A 14,364-nucleotide genomic window follows, 5' to 3' on the forward strand; every position below is an offset into this window, starting at 1 on the left:
ATTCCATATTTTAGCATATTTCTTCTAATCCCACTCTACCCTTGTCTTTTGAATCTTTCAGGTCAGTAGCATTGTCTGAACTGGAGGACGGGGAACAAAACAAAATAAAAACAACTGTGCAGAAAAAAAATTAATTTTAATGCAGGTTTTCTGCTTTATTTTCATTTAGATACACAACGAGATGCCATAGAAAATGACTATATTGTCAAGCAGCAGTCTGGCAGTTAGAGAAGGCAGTGGCCAGTGTATTTACTAAAGCTGATGACACTAAAGAAGTTCTACACATAAAAAAATTTACAGAAGATGTGATAATCTGTAATTGGTATTTAAATGTACTGGAGGAGCCCTGGTAGTCTGTACAGATTGGCTTTTATAACAGCAGCTGAAACTGAACATGAGGAACAAAATTATTGTATAGATAGACAGTAACCTAAACTCGTATACTTATGAATTTTAAACTCATGAAAACTTATAATAAGAAGATTTAAGACTATTTTGGTAAGTTCAGTGGCCTCCCATTACAGTGTTACAAATGAAGAAAAAAACAGTGCAGTTATATTAAAAAAAAAAGATAATTAATCTGTTGCATTCTTGGAGGATATGTCAATACTTGTCCTACCTCTGGTCCTCCTGTCCTCTTGTCAGATATGAATGGAGATAAAGCCTGACTAATAATGAGAAGATGTGAAAACAATTATTCTGAATTAGGTATTAATGAAAAGAGAAATGTTAGTGGAAGTTTGCCTGAAGTATTTGTCTTAAGGATAATGGTGTCAATTGATTAATCACACCATTCAAACAAGGTTAATTTAGAGATAGAATTAAAGAACTCACTGTGTGTCACAGAAAACCACCAGCATTACAAATTCATTGAAACATTTCTGGACCACACTCCAACAGTGGATGTGTAAACTGAAGAGCTGATGGGACATAAAATGAATTAAAACCCAGGTATTTTCCTATACCTCTTTCTAATGTTAGTATTCTCTGAACTTCTTTTGTTTGAAACTTTAATGATACAGTAAAAAATAGTTATAGCTCTTATAAAAGATACCTGTTAGTCACAAGGATAAAGGTACCAATTATAGTGAATTTTGTGACATTCCCCATACTTCATTTTTTTTCTCACTTAGAGATTTTCATGAGATGTTAAATATTGAAAAATTTCAAATTTCTAATACAAGAAGCAGCTGCTGAGTAATACATCCTGAATCAGCCAGGAAAGTATATATTCGTACAGCTACTGATTCAGTCTCTCTACAAACCAAGTCCATTGTTTCTGTATGATCAAGAATAGATTGATCTTTTTTGTTAATCAATGATTAATCTCTTCATAGCTAACGAACCTATATATACAGTGGAGCTGGTGAGCTGAACAAGTGAGAGAAATTTGGTTGCTCCTGGGATATTTGCACAGGAGTTTTAATGCCAGGTTGCTACCTTCTGAAAATGCCTATGTGAGTAACAGAGAATTGCTGCCTAGACAGAGGGTATTAAGGATCACCACTTGAGGCTCAGTTGTCTGCTTGAAAAAAAGAAAGACTTTTAAAATGTAATTTCCTATTGCTACTGATGAGTTTTTTCCTTTGCTGGTATTGCTGAGGGCCACTCAGCAATATTAAATTAGAAACCTTTTCCCCTTCCCTCCAGCTCTAAACCTAGAAGAAATTGAAAAACATTCATGTGCCACAAATCTCTTGACCAAGATTACTGCATATTGTGAAAGTGAATTATGATAATTTCTTACAGATTTTAATAAAGAAGAATGTGTTCAGAAAGATACAGAGAGTAAGACTAGAAAGATCTCTGAAATAATGTATTGGTAGGGACTTTGAAGGGACATCTAAGGTGTCTGAGGTGCTATGTCTTTTGCATAGTTGTTCATTGGATACAAATCTATGTTGGTTTTTGATCCCATTGTCCCCTAGAGTGACATAGGAGACTATCTAGCATAAACCCATGGGGAATGATTAAGGCAAATAGTTTTGATTAATGCAAATACCTTTGCCTATACTTATTCTTTCCTTTAACACTGGTGTTCCAAATGTGACATATTGTCACAGCTCTGAGTATGATAGTTAGTTCCTGGGATTTTGCCATGGAGAAAAAAAATCATTGGTATACTCTTTATGAAACTCATTTTATTTACATATCAGAGAAAAAGAGCATCAAAAAGAATGGCATGACAGGTTGTTTTTCCAAGAATTTCAATCTACCACAAATATCTACATCTAGAGGGATTGACATTGCTACGAAAATCAGCTCTATCAAAAACCAAAAGAGAAAACAAATACATGCTATTTTCCTTCTTTCCTGTCTTCTGCAGCATCTTGGTCATTACTATACTGAAGCTGTAGAACCTCATGGACCAAAGATGTGATCAGGAGTCTTGAATTCCAAAACAGTGTGTCATTTTTCCAGTGAGTAGACTGGATTTTAGGAGGAAATTATTAACTTTTTGGGAACTTACGTCGTGATTTTTACTTAAGGAGTAACTGGTTGAGGGTAAAGGGAAAATTTAAACAGAATTCAAGGAGAAACAGTCTGAGGGTGAAATGCTTAGACTGCAGAAGAATATACAAAAGGAGTCCAATGATACACTAGGCAAAGTAGGAAACCATTATCATCTGGATATATAATCTCAAGTAAAATAAGAGGGTACTTTAAGGCACTTTGAATTGTGATAGGCATTTTATCACAACCTCTGTTTTGCTGGAGTGTTTTTGCACATATCCTATGGGTCATTATCCCTATGTTCATAGGAAATTCTTGCCATGTATGATACCCTCAAGGGCATGTTTACACATTTTTACACATGACAAATCTTTAACATGAGGAAAAGTTGAAATTGAGATAATAAACATGAGAGTGGGAACACAGCTTAAAGAGAAGGTAATACCTTTTTTTTTAATTAAAGTTACACTCTTCTGTTGAGATGGACTCTGATTAAGGTAGGCACCCAGAAATTCCCATTGTAATACCTATATAGCCAATATTCTTTAAACTCTTGTCAAGTTGAAAATTTTGAGTTCTAATTATTTTGCTCAATATACAAAAAGGATTTTTGACACACCTAAAACATAAATCTTATTTTTATTAAAAGGCCATCCTTCCCTTGTTTCTTAATTTTTAAAAGAATTTTCAAATAATCAAGCTTCAACCAAGCATAGTGCTCTAAAAATGTTTCTAATCTGGAATTTTATTACAGGTACAGCAGAAGAGGGAAAATTGAGCCCATACCTTGAGCAACTAGATAAATCTAGCTCTGTTTCTCTTAAAAACACTGTCCATGTGAAGCAGATTTAGTACTACAATGCAAATAGTATTAGAATAATAGTGAAAAATTAAAAAATCCACCCCACATCGTCAAATCTGCTGAATTCATTACCTAGGTATCTAGGGTACATGTTAAATTAAGAGCAGATTGCTTTAATTAAAATCTCATAAACTCATGAGCTTTGAAAGTTGCATTTTTTAAAGTAGATTTGCTCATTAGTTAAGACCTTATAAGTACCTGACTGTTCTTTTACTTATTGAATATGAACTCCATTTAACCCTACACATATTAGATAATGTCCTTATTCATAAAGATGATTTCAACCCCACTACAGTTAGTATTAATCTACAGACTTTCTAAAGACATTGAGGGTCCATTTTGATTTTTTATAATAAAGTGGCATATAAAATGTGAAGGTGTTCATAGCAGTTATTTGGTTTGGACTAGATGAAAATAAAAAGAACTGACTCCATATAATGAAAGTGTCTTCACACTGTTGTAGCATTCAAGTATCACTGGTCCAAAACAGGTAAGTTTATGGACCTCCTTAGGCTGTAGTCATGTTTAAGGCAAGCATTTGGGGCAAGATGTAGATGGGGAAGAGAAAGTTCAACTTCTTTTCTGTTGTAATAGCTTGCTTATCAGATGTACCGTGATGGCAATGCCTCTATGTAATTTTTCTATTTGATGCTGCTGGTTGTTAATATATTGTGGGGAAAAATGAAATTAAAAATTCCAATCTTTTTATATGTATTATTTTAAATTTTTGGTGAATGTATGACTCTCAAAGTATAAAGAATCACACTTGCTGTTGCAAAAGTCTGCTGAAGGCAAAACCAAAGTTTACAGATGCAGTTATGTAGACTGCTGCAATTTTCCCTATCTTTTCAAACCTCTTTCAAAATGCTCAAAATCTATTCTTCCCTTTATATTGTGTATACGAAATGAGGGAGAACTCTTTCCTTAGTATTCAACCTTCTCCAATGGTCTAACTTGGGTCAACAAGAAAGCAGAAACAGAAGACAAAAATATTTCTTCCAAGTTCCCCCTTTCTAAGGAAGAATTCAAGGACCTACTTGTGCATATGGATTCAGAAAATACTAGGATAACCCTTACTGACCAAAGGATCATTTTACTGGTGCTGGGGTCATTCAGTTTTATCACAGCTGAAGAGTTCTGCCAGCTTTTCATTTCTACTGTGGAAGAGAGATGAGAAAATATTCTGAAAAGTCAGTTCAGTGCTTTATACAGTTATTTGTGTTTTGCTGACAACTGGGTAGTGAAAGAAGGTCTTTGTAGCACCTTGTAAAACAACACCTGTAATTTTAATTGTCTTATAATTATGTATAAAAATCAGAGAAAATCTAAAAATTCCTCCAAGCCAACTTTCAATTTTTATATATGTATGGGTAATTCCAAAGCATCTACTAAAAGTTGTTTATCTTTCTTTTTATTCTGAAAATACATTCAATTACCTGCTAACTTTCATTTATTTTTTTTTTTAGATGCTACCTGATGTCATGAAAATAGTTTTCCAGACATTCAATATGGAGAACAATTGGCCACAAAAGAGACAAGTGCATTAATTTATATACTTCCATGAGGTGTCTTGACTGCTTCATTTGCATTCTACCAAGTCACTCATTTTTGCCTGGAAAACTACTGCCACTCCAGTAGGTTTTTTTGAAAGCAAAAGTGTTTTCTTTCCTGGAGACCAACCTGATCTCATGTACAGTGTTTTGAAGCAATGGGAGCCATGCAGAATCTCACGTCTGTTGCCACTAGTCCTGGGTGGAAAGTGCTTGAAATTGTTCCATGTGACAGTGACTAAGCAGCTATCTCTAAGAAAGTTCACTGATAAACTCTCAGCCCTGTGGAAGATATTTAAAACTTTTTATTTCCCCCTCCCCACCTATAAGTCTTTAAAAACAAAACAAGTGATAACAGTTAATTGGTATTTTAGTAACGAGCGAAACTGAATTTTCCATCTATTCATTCACTTCCTTGTGAGAGAGGAGTGTGCCTCTGTTGACATTATGGGCTTCAAAAGCTGGTTCTGCCTAACTGTATATAAAACAAACCATCGTGCAGCAGATAAGGAGAGTGTTATTACTGCGCTATCATACAGGTGAAACATAGTTCAACTTGCATAATTTGTAACAGTTTTAAAGCAACATCAACAGTTTCAAGAGATAAAGGCTGCAAACTAGTCTCTTTAGGTGTTAGAATTACCTTTACTGAAGTAATTTCAGAACTCAGTGACATTAGTGGGGCTCCAGTAGATCCTGTTAGTAGCAGCCAGATCCTGTTAGTTGTACTCTTCACCTAGCCTGAGCTCAGCCTATACTCGCTGTGCCTTTGCTATTACAGGTAGAAAATGCTCTAACTGAATTGTTTCCTGACTATTCCCAAACTCTGTTTATTGGGAAATTCACAGCCACTTTCTGACATGCTTGCACAAGCTCACCAGAGGGATAAAACAGCAGAGAGATTTGAATGCATTTGAACAAAAACTGGCTTGCCAACCTACACTTGAAGAGGAGGATACAAAAGAAAATTGAATTTAAGTCTTGAAAAAAAGAAATCAAATTGCACTGCCTGCATTCAGAATATTTTCCTTTTTAAAGTATGAATGGGAATTTTCACAGTGAGAAGTCTGGTGACAAATAATAGAAACAAGCAATAGCTCTCTAAGGCTTATTTTCTTATCTTGAAATGTGTTTCACGCCTGTCCTGAAAGTGAGCCCTTTTCACATACATCAATTGCTCCATTAGTAACATGCAAGACTGTTCAACTTGCATATTGTGAAGTAAATGATACAGTATTTTGCACTTAAGATTATTTGTTGGCTTTTGTTACTTGTGTCATATTCATAATTTTCTTGTTCTGTAATTTTTTTGGTCAGCATAAAATTTTATTCCTCCACAAATATCTTTTCAAATACAAAAAGAATTTTGAGTTTGTAAGCTTTTTCTTGTGTAAAACAAGTAAAATTTTATATCTACATAATTTGTTTCTGTTTATGAATGCTCCAGTTAAACTTGAGTAGCTCTGAAATCAGCAGAGTAGTACAAAATCTATTTTGGCAGTCTCCCTATGTCTATAAATCAATCCTAAATGCAATAGCAGCAATTTGCAAAAACAGACAGTTCTGCAAATAACAGTGTATTGTATGTACTTGTGTGGCCAATTTAAATAAATTGCTATTATGAAATATGCCAGATAGTCAACTTTGAAGATTAAAAACATTTTACAGAACAGAAACAACAAGAACACATCTCATTAAGAAAGATTTTGTGCAATGTTCTTTTACAGTTACTATTTGTGCTTATTCTTTTCTGCTAAAATAATGAAAATCTCAATAAATGCTAATCCTGAGAAGGTTGTCCCAGCTTAAACATCATCCTTGGTTAGTTTCTCTATTTGCTACAAGAGAGGATCCTTTTTTTAAAACTGAGTGAGCAGACTTTGTTTCACTTATTCAACAGAAGCTTGGGCTGTTGTTCAAAATTTGGCTCTTTATCTGTTGGGAGGATATAGTTGCTCATCTGAGGTGAAAAAATTTATCATCTCCGTGTCTGTGCCTGAATATGTGACTTGAGAGTATAATGAGCTCAATGATAGGTCATATGCTCTTTGTTTTTCACTGAACTGATAAAAATAAAGTTGATTGCAGTCCTTTTCTGACATGTTTTTTTCTTTGCGTTTTTAAGCAGCTTTTTTTCATTTAAGATATATTTGCAAGAGTAACATGTTTATTATAGAGCAAATACATGCTCCTTATGCACCCAACCATTGAATAATAAGGAGTGGGGCTCACGTTCTGTTGCTTTTATCAATAAGGATTTCACTATGAGAGGTTACCTTCTATGAGCATTTATCTGTTTGTATTATGAAACAGCTGGTGAAATTACTTTGGTCCTTCTCAGCCATGCCCCATGGCCAATGTAAGAAACACAGAACTACAAAGGTTTTGTGAGAAAGGGTCTGAGAGGAGAGATTCATAAACTGTTGCAAAGTCAGCAGGAAAATCTTTTGGGGGAGGTTGCTTTCATTTCTTCCTGCAGTGCAGAAAAAAAAAATATAAAGAAACAGGTACAGAAATTCTTCACCAAAGTTCAAAGTTGCTGGATACACTTTCTGGAATGGAAGAGCATTACTTCTTTGTGCCTGTCCGAAGCAGCAGCCTGCTCCCAGGCTGTTCACCACCAAAATGAATTTCAGGTACACCTAGAGAAGAGGTGACTCTGAAACAGATGGTAAATCACCATCTAAACTAGACTCCGTTCTGAATCAGAGCTGATGCTAAACCTCAAAAGTATTGTTTGTAACTACATTTCAGTTGATTTTACCCAGGTCAAGAAGAAACTGGGATTTTGCTGTGGCTTAGACAGTTGATTATCAAGATGTGTTTAGTTTGTAGTACTCCATACTTGCTGTATTGTACCTCCTATAAATCTATCTGAAACTTAATATACTTCAAGTTGATTTCTGCTAGCACTGAAATCAAAGCTGAGTACTCATGCAGCACAGATACAGAAAAGAGAGTGAGGCAGGTGGGGAGAATTTATGTGGTCAAATAAATTTAATTTAATTAAACTCAGACCAACAGGGCTCAGCTTTTGGAATTACTATGGATGCAGTCATGAACTGGCAGATTTCTACCTATGTGTGGTGGCACATTTCAAGATTTAAATGATGGAATGAGAATTAAGATGTGCCTGTGCATCACTAGTTGATTAGGAAAAGGGGATGCAGACAGAGCATGTTACCAAAGTTGTCATTCAAAATAAATGCAAGAAGAACACGGAAAAAAAGAAAAAAAATCATCTTCTTTACTGCGCTAGTAAAGATGACACCTATTTGTGATGATAATTACTTTACAGGGTAAGTAAAATAAATAATTTTATTTTGAATGGTGCTCCATATTCAGTCACATTTTAGAAGTTAATCATCCTTTACCATCCTTTTTGCCTTTTATTAAAATGTTCAATATCCAACTTACTCAAATTTCCACCTAAGTATTCTGTCCAAAAGTTAAAAAACCCCCACCCAATATGTTTCAATACTAAGTGTGCTAAAATAGCCTATATTTTTTGATGTTTCCTTACAAATTATTTTATTACATAAGTTGATGTATGTCTTAATATCTTCAAATATTTTCAGAGCAAAGAAATAAAAAAAAAAAAGGAAAAATTGTTTATTGGAGCCACTTTTCATACAGTGTATCCATGAGCTCTAAAGAAATTGAGGTAGCTGCAGACACTTAGTTATTTAGTTTCATTGCTAGTGGAAGATCACTCTTAAAACTGCTCTGTAATTCTCCTAGCTTTATTTTATCGGACATAACTCTGAAACTTTGAGATCGTGTCAAGTTCCATCAACAACTCATACAGCTTCCAGATCTGCACTGTGCTTCTGCCCAGCAGATGGGAAACCAATGATTCCAAGCTTATTTTATGATGTTTCTGATATTTCTGAGGCAAATTATTGGTAGGTTTCAGTTGCTTTATTTTTTTTTTCATGTATTTGGATTTTTTTTTTACTAGATACATTCATTTGCAGGAATTTTGGATCCATCACCATTTAGTTTCTTAGCCAGGGACATCCTTTATTTTGTTAAACTTGTGTTATATTTAACTATGGTACAAACAGAAAGGAACAAGTAAATCACTTGCATCTGTGTCTCTAAAATATGCTATCTATATGTTAATTTACATTTGAATTGGAGAATTCACAAGCAATTAAACTACTCACTCTACTGCTAAATGGATTGTTAAACTGGTCTATAATTTTTTGTTTCCAAAGGCCTTTGGTTGCCTCTCACAGAATCAGTTACAAAGGTTCTAGGAATTCATTGGAAATGCAACTACAGCACAACTGTAATTGCCCCCCTTGTTCTGCATGTATGTGCTTGCTAGTCCATAGGGCAAAGGCTTCAGTGTCTCATTTTTACAGCCAAACACAAACATGTGGAATAAACAGGACATTAGATAGTTACCAGGCAAAGGTAACTAGAGACTAATGTCACACAGAATTTGGCAGGAATAATGGTAAAGACAGAAATTTATCCTTGCTATGTCATCCACATTTGCAATTTGTTGCATTATTTGTATCAAAATGGGCCTGTTTAGAAGCAAGAGGGATGTTTTCATAATGGAATCAGAGCAATTGATTGTTTGTTTGTTTCTGAAATTCAAGTAAGCCATCTATATAAGTTTCTATAGTTTAATTTGGCTTCACTGAAATCAAGCCTGACACCCTGAATAAGCAGAACTCTGTGCCTTTGTTTTCCAGTATGCAAAATGTTTACTTTTGGAAAGAATCGAAAGGGTAGTGGTTCAGAGGGATTTGGTAAGTGTTGTCCTTTCTCTTACATTTGATGAACTTTCACATTCCTCTAAGGCCACAAGTAGAAAGTCTTTAAAAGAAACTAAGATGTTAATCCGATAGCAATCTGTCTCTAGAGTGAGAAATTTTTTGAAAAATACCATAAACCAAAAGTACCGTTTTGAGGTTTATCTCTGGTTAATGATTTCCTCTTATTTTGCCAGCCTGAATTCTACCTGCTAGCCCTTCAGGCTGCTTTATCCACATCTAAGAACACTGTAGTAATCTGATTTATGTTAAAACTCAATGCATGAAGATACTGGACTTCTTGAAGTGTTTGCACTGATGAAATATGAAATAGAATATGTGCAGATTTAATTTTACAGCAATAGACGTTGGTTACTGAAGAACTTCTAAATCTTTCTGGCTTAAAACTCTTTGTGTTTTGTAATCACAAACAGAGCACTAACATTCAAGAGATAATTTTTTAGTTAAAAAATACATTTGTGACAGAGAAAACCACATGCAGATAAACAATTAATAAGAAAGATATTTATTAGAAAATTCATGGCATTTTTCAGTAATATAAAAAAACCAAAGGGGCTGAATTTGTATTTTATATAAACTGACATAGGCCTTTGGAACTCAGTGGAGATATGCTCATGCTCAGGGGATCCATCTCATTCAGAGAGTTATTACACTCAAACAAAAGTGGAAGTCCCAAGAGACTTCACAAGAATAATATTTCATTTTCCACTCAAGATTATTGTAGTAGGTCATCAGTTTTGACCATATCATAAGGCTTCTTGTAGGATGTTGCTCTCCTTGAATAGACCCTAAAGCAAACAAAGCCTGCATTTTCAGAAGTGGATATCCAATTTGACAAGAAAATGGAATCAACTCCAATAAAACTAGGAGAGAAAGGGAAAACCTATTACTTGTAGGCTGAGGATTGAAAACTGCTGTGACTGTTCTTCCTGCTTTGATTTTTAAAGGAAGCTTGATTGTTTTTTGGGTTGGCTTTTCTTTGTTGTTGTTTTTGGTTTTCCTTCAGAGTGGGCAAAAAATATACCAACTTGAAAACTTTCTGTATGAAAGATTACTGTAAGAAACATATAATAAAATATTCTTTCTGGTTAAAACGTGATTTATGTTTTTTTGGTGTTGAGTATTTAGCAGAGTGGGTTTTCCCCTATTCTAAATAATGTGGAACATATTGAAGTTTGGTTTTTTCATTGAATTTTATTACTCCATAAAGTTTCTGCTTCTTCCACAGGCTTCCCATGTGACTTCCTCAGCTATAGTTTGTCACCTTGTAACACTGAATTAATTTGTTCCATATTTTAGAGGTCTTCTGAGGATAAATCTACATATTCATGTAAGATGGCAAGATATTAAGGTGATGACTATCCCCTTTTAGAGAAAAATCTATAAATAAGAAACCCCTGTAAGACTGTAGCATTGTAGCACAATCTATTTTTTGCATAAAATGAATTTTGTTCTTTCTTGTTACACTCTAATAGGTCACTGATTTTTATTATCTTGTTAAATGAAAGAAAGGCCACAATTAGCAAGCACTAATAATGATTCATGATCCAGTCTAACTTCCAGTAGCATTAACAGAACCTTTCATTTCTATTGGAAGCCATTATTGGGTATCTTTATTTTGCAAAGCACATTGCCTTCTAAACAAGGAGTTACTTCTTTAGCAACAGCCATGTTTGTCCTAAAAGACTGAAACATATTGCACCAATTTGTGTAATATTTCAGACAAAAGCATGGTGTCAAGAGCATGTAGAACTCTACCTCAAAAGCATTTGCACGGTGAAGACCCTTTCTTCATTGACCAGTGGAGCATGGTTCCTTGTTACCATAGAAAAAAGTTTCAGGATGGAATAAATCCTGGTTTCAGCAGGGATGAAGCTTGTTAGAAATCTGACGGAGACCTGAAAAGGGAAAGTGGTTCTTCTGACTTCTCAGCCAGGCAAACTAAACCACAGTTGGACTCCAATGCCTGTATGTGCTTGGCTATGAGGTTTCAGTTATTTCTTGAATCATTCCCTAACACCGTATTTATTTATAATGTTAATTATCAATATTTAACAAGCAAATTCAAACTTGAATCCTTTATAGGATTTGAATAATTTACCTCATTTTCCAGAATAATAAAATTGTGTGGATGGACATGAAAAAAATTTTGCTTACAACTACTGTAGTGTATTAAGCAATATCTCAGTATTTCATTGAGGCATGTTGTAAATGCAGTCTGTTGATCAATTTCTGATGTAGTTAATGAAAATGTTTTGAATTATTTTACTGCAAATTTTATCAGACTACTTGTATTTAAGGGGGAAAAATGAAGATATTAAAATATTTCTAAAATATTCCAGAAAATAAAAGGTTATATATATTTAAGAAATTCATTTTGAGGAACAAATAGAGAGACCAGCAGAGATAATATTGGTTGAAAGAGGTTAATGCTTCATTTTATACTTTGTGGGTGAGTTTCTTCATCCCAAAACAAATCATGCATTATACAACTGTTCCTACAGCATATTAATGTAGAAAAAACCACTCATTTTAGGCAAGTAGAAAAGAGGGGGTCAAGAAAAGTAATTAAATGTGACAGTGAGAACTTCTTGAAATAATTAAAATATAAATTGAATTATAATTCTGAAGAAAATATTTTGACTTCTCCACTTAAAAAAAAAAAAACAAAAAATAAGTCTAACTTACAAACAGACAAATCCTGGAGATTAATTTGTATTTATCCATTCATCAAACTTAATCAATTCAGAGACAGGCATCAGAAAAAACATGGCAGGTCATTCTGAAATGAAGGACAACTATTCACGAGTCTATGTGTGTCTGTGTATGCTTAAAACAGCACAAATGTCTATTTCAAATAATTTAGGAGTCAGATAACTTAACATTGCTATTAAATGTGCTCAACTGCACATGCAATATTGGTGTTGTGGTTCTTAATCTAACCTAGAGATTTCTGCTTTTAAAAATTAATCATTGAGTGTGCTGATGGCTCTGATATAATTTATTTTTTTTCTTCCTATTTAAGGAAGGAAATAATATCCTTTCACATCCTGCGAGGCATCTTTCCAATATTCTCAAGGCTTAAATGCTGGCTGTAAGGGATGGGACACAATGTGAATATTAACGTCCTGGTTGAGCTGACAAATGTGCTCTGTCTGGGCCAGGGCCAGACATGAGCATTCAAAAGATGGAACTAATCCAGGAGGCTGAGATTTTCAGAGAATCTGGGGAAAAGTCTGCCAAAAGTGCTCAGCAGCTTCCTCATAAAGAGAGTGCTCTAGAAATCTGCAATGTGTGAGTGAAAAAAAAGTGAGTTGTGACAGGACTGGAATGAGTTGAAAGAGTTCAGGATAGTGAAGAAGGACAAGGCTTCCAGTGTATCAGTACATGGACAGAGTAAGAATGACAGATGAACTAAAGCACAAGAAGATACACTTTACACAGTTGTTTGCATTAGAATGCTTGCAAATATCGACACATTTCTCCATATTCTAGATTTCACCACTGCTTCAAATATTATTAAAACAGTTCAATTAATCTTTCTTCTCTTAGTTTATTTTCCAATACAACCAAGTCTGCTCCAATGGTGCATTAACCTCAACGTGGATTTGGTAGAGAAGACAGCCATCCCATCACAGCTCAGTGGCAATGGTAGAGCTGAGGCCAGTGGGCTTATAAGAGGAGCTGTCAAAAGCTATTTTTCCCCTGTATCCATTGGACATCCATGTGCATAGAAACCCTTCTTAAATCATCCTTTATGCAAAATTCCTGAAGGGTAGGGAACTATGGGATAATCTGGGGGTAGATATGGCTCATTGGACCCTCTAATGAGTACAAACTAGAAATTATGTCCCCGGTGGAAGAGGCAGAGAGAATTTAGGATAGATTACTCCAAAGAAAAGGTGCTCTTGGAACAGACAAGCAATTTAGAAACTTTATCTGAAAGTCACTCAAACCTTTCAGCAACAGGGATAAGTTGCTACCTCTATAATGCTTAGGTCTGAATTCCATCTATCTACACTCTGTTTCAATGTTTCCAATCTTCATTCCCACTGCTTACTTCCGTCTGCTTATATTAACGCACAGAGAAATCCACTTGCTAGCTTTTACCACCAGGGTACATGTTTGTGAATGCCAGATGACAGAGGTATTCTGATTTAAACTTACAAGAAAGATGCCTGGACTCTGTGAAGATTTCAGTCCACCATATGAAGCTGCTACCCTCATTCCTAAAGCAAGGAAGCACATGCTGCTGTTAGGAAAAATAAAAAAACCTCATGTCTCAGTTTAATGAGACTGAGGTATTTTGCTAAGGAGGATGAGTTATTAGGAAGACCAAGCTCCTCCCTCCAAGCAATTGTAAATCCGAAATTAAGAAGCTCCAATCGAGGAAGTATGGGGAAAAAAAAATAATAACATCCTGTGATGGGTTAGTGAGATTCCCTGAGAAGGAAACGGAAGTAGGTTAGATCATCTGATGTTTATTCTGCCAATAAGATATTCCATACCATGCTATGTCAACTCTGATATAAAAGAAACAGGAAGGAAGTCAGTGCTCTTTTCTCTTCTGGTAGCTGAACAGAGCATTTTGGGCAGCCTGTTCAGAGGAGGAGTGTCAGTTGTGGGGAAGTATCTTTATTTTTTAGTTCCATACACATATTACTTATAGCGTTCTCCATTTTTGTGTAAAGATAGATAATTTTTCTTA

Source organism: Lepidothrix coronata, unplaced genomic scaffold, assembly GCF_001604755.1.
Source record: "Lepidothrix coronata isolate B3197 unplaced genomic scaffold, Lepidothrix_coronata-1.0 Scaffold163, whole genome shotgun sequence".
Classification (NCBI taxonomy): domain Eukaryota; kingdom Metazoa; phylum Chordata; class Aves; order Passeriformes; family Pipridae; genus Lepidothrix; species Lepidothrix coronata.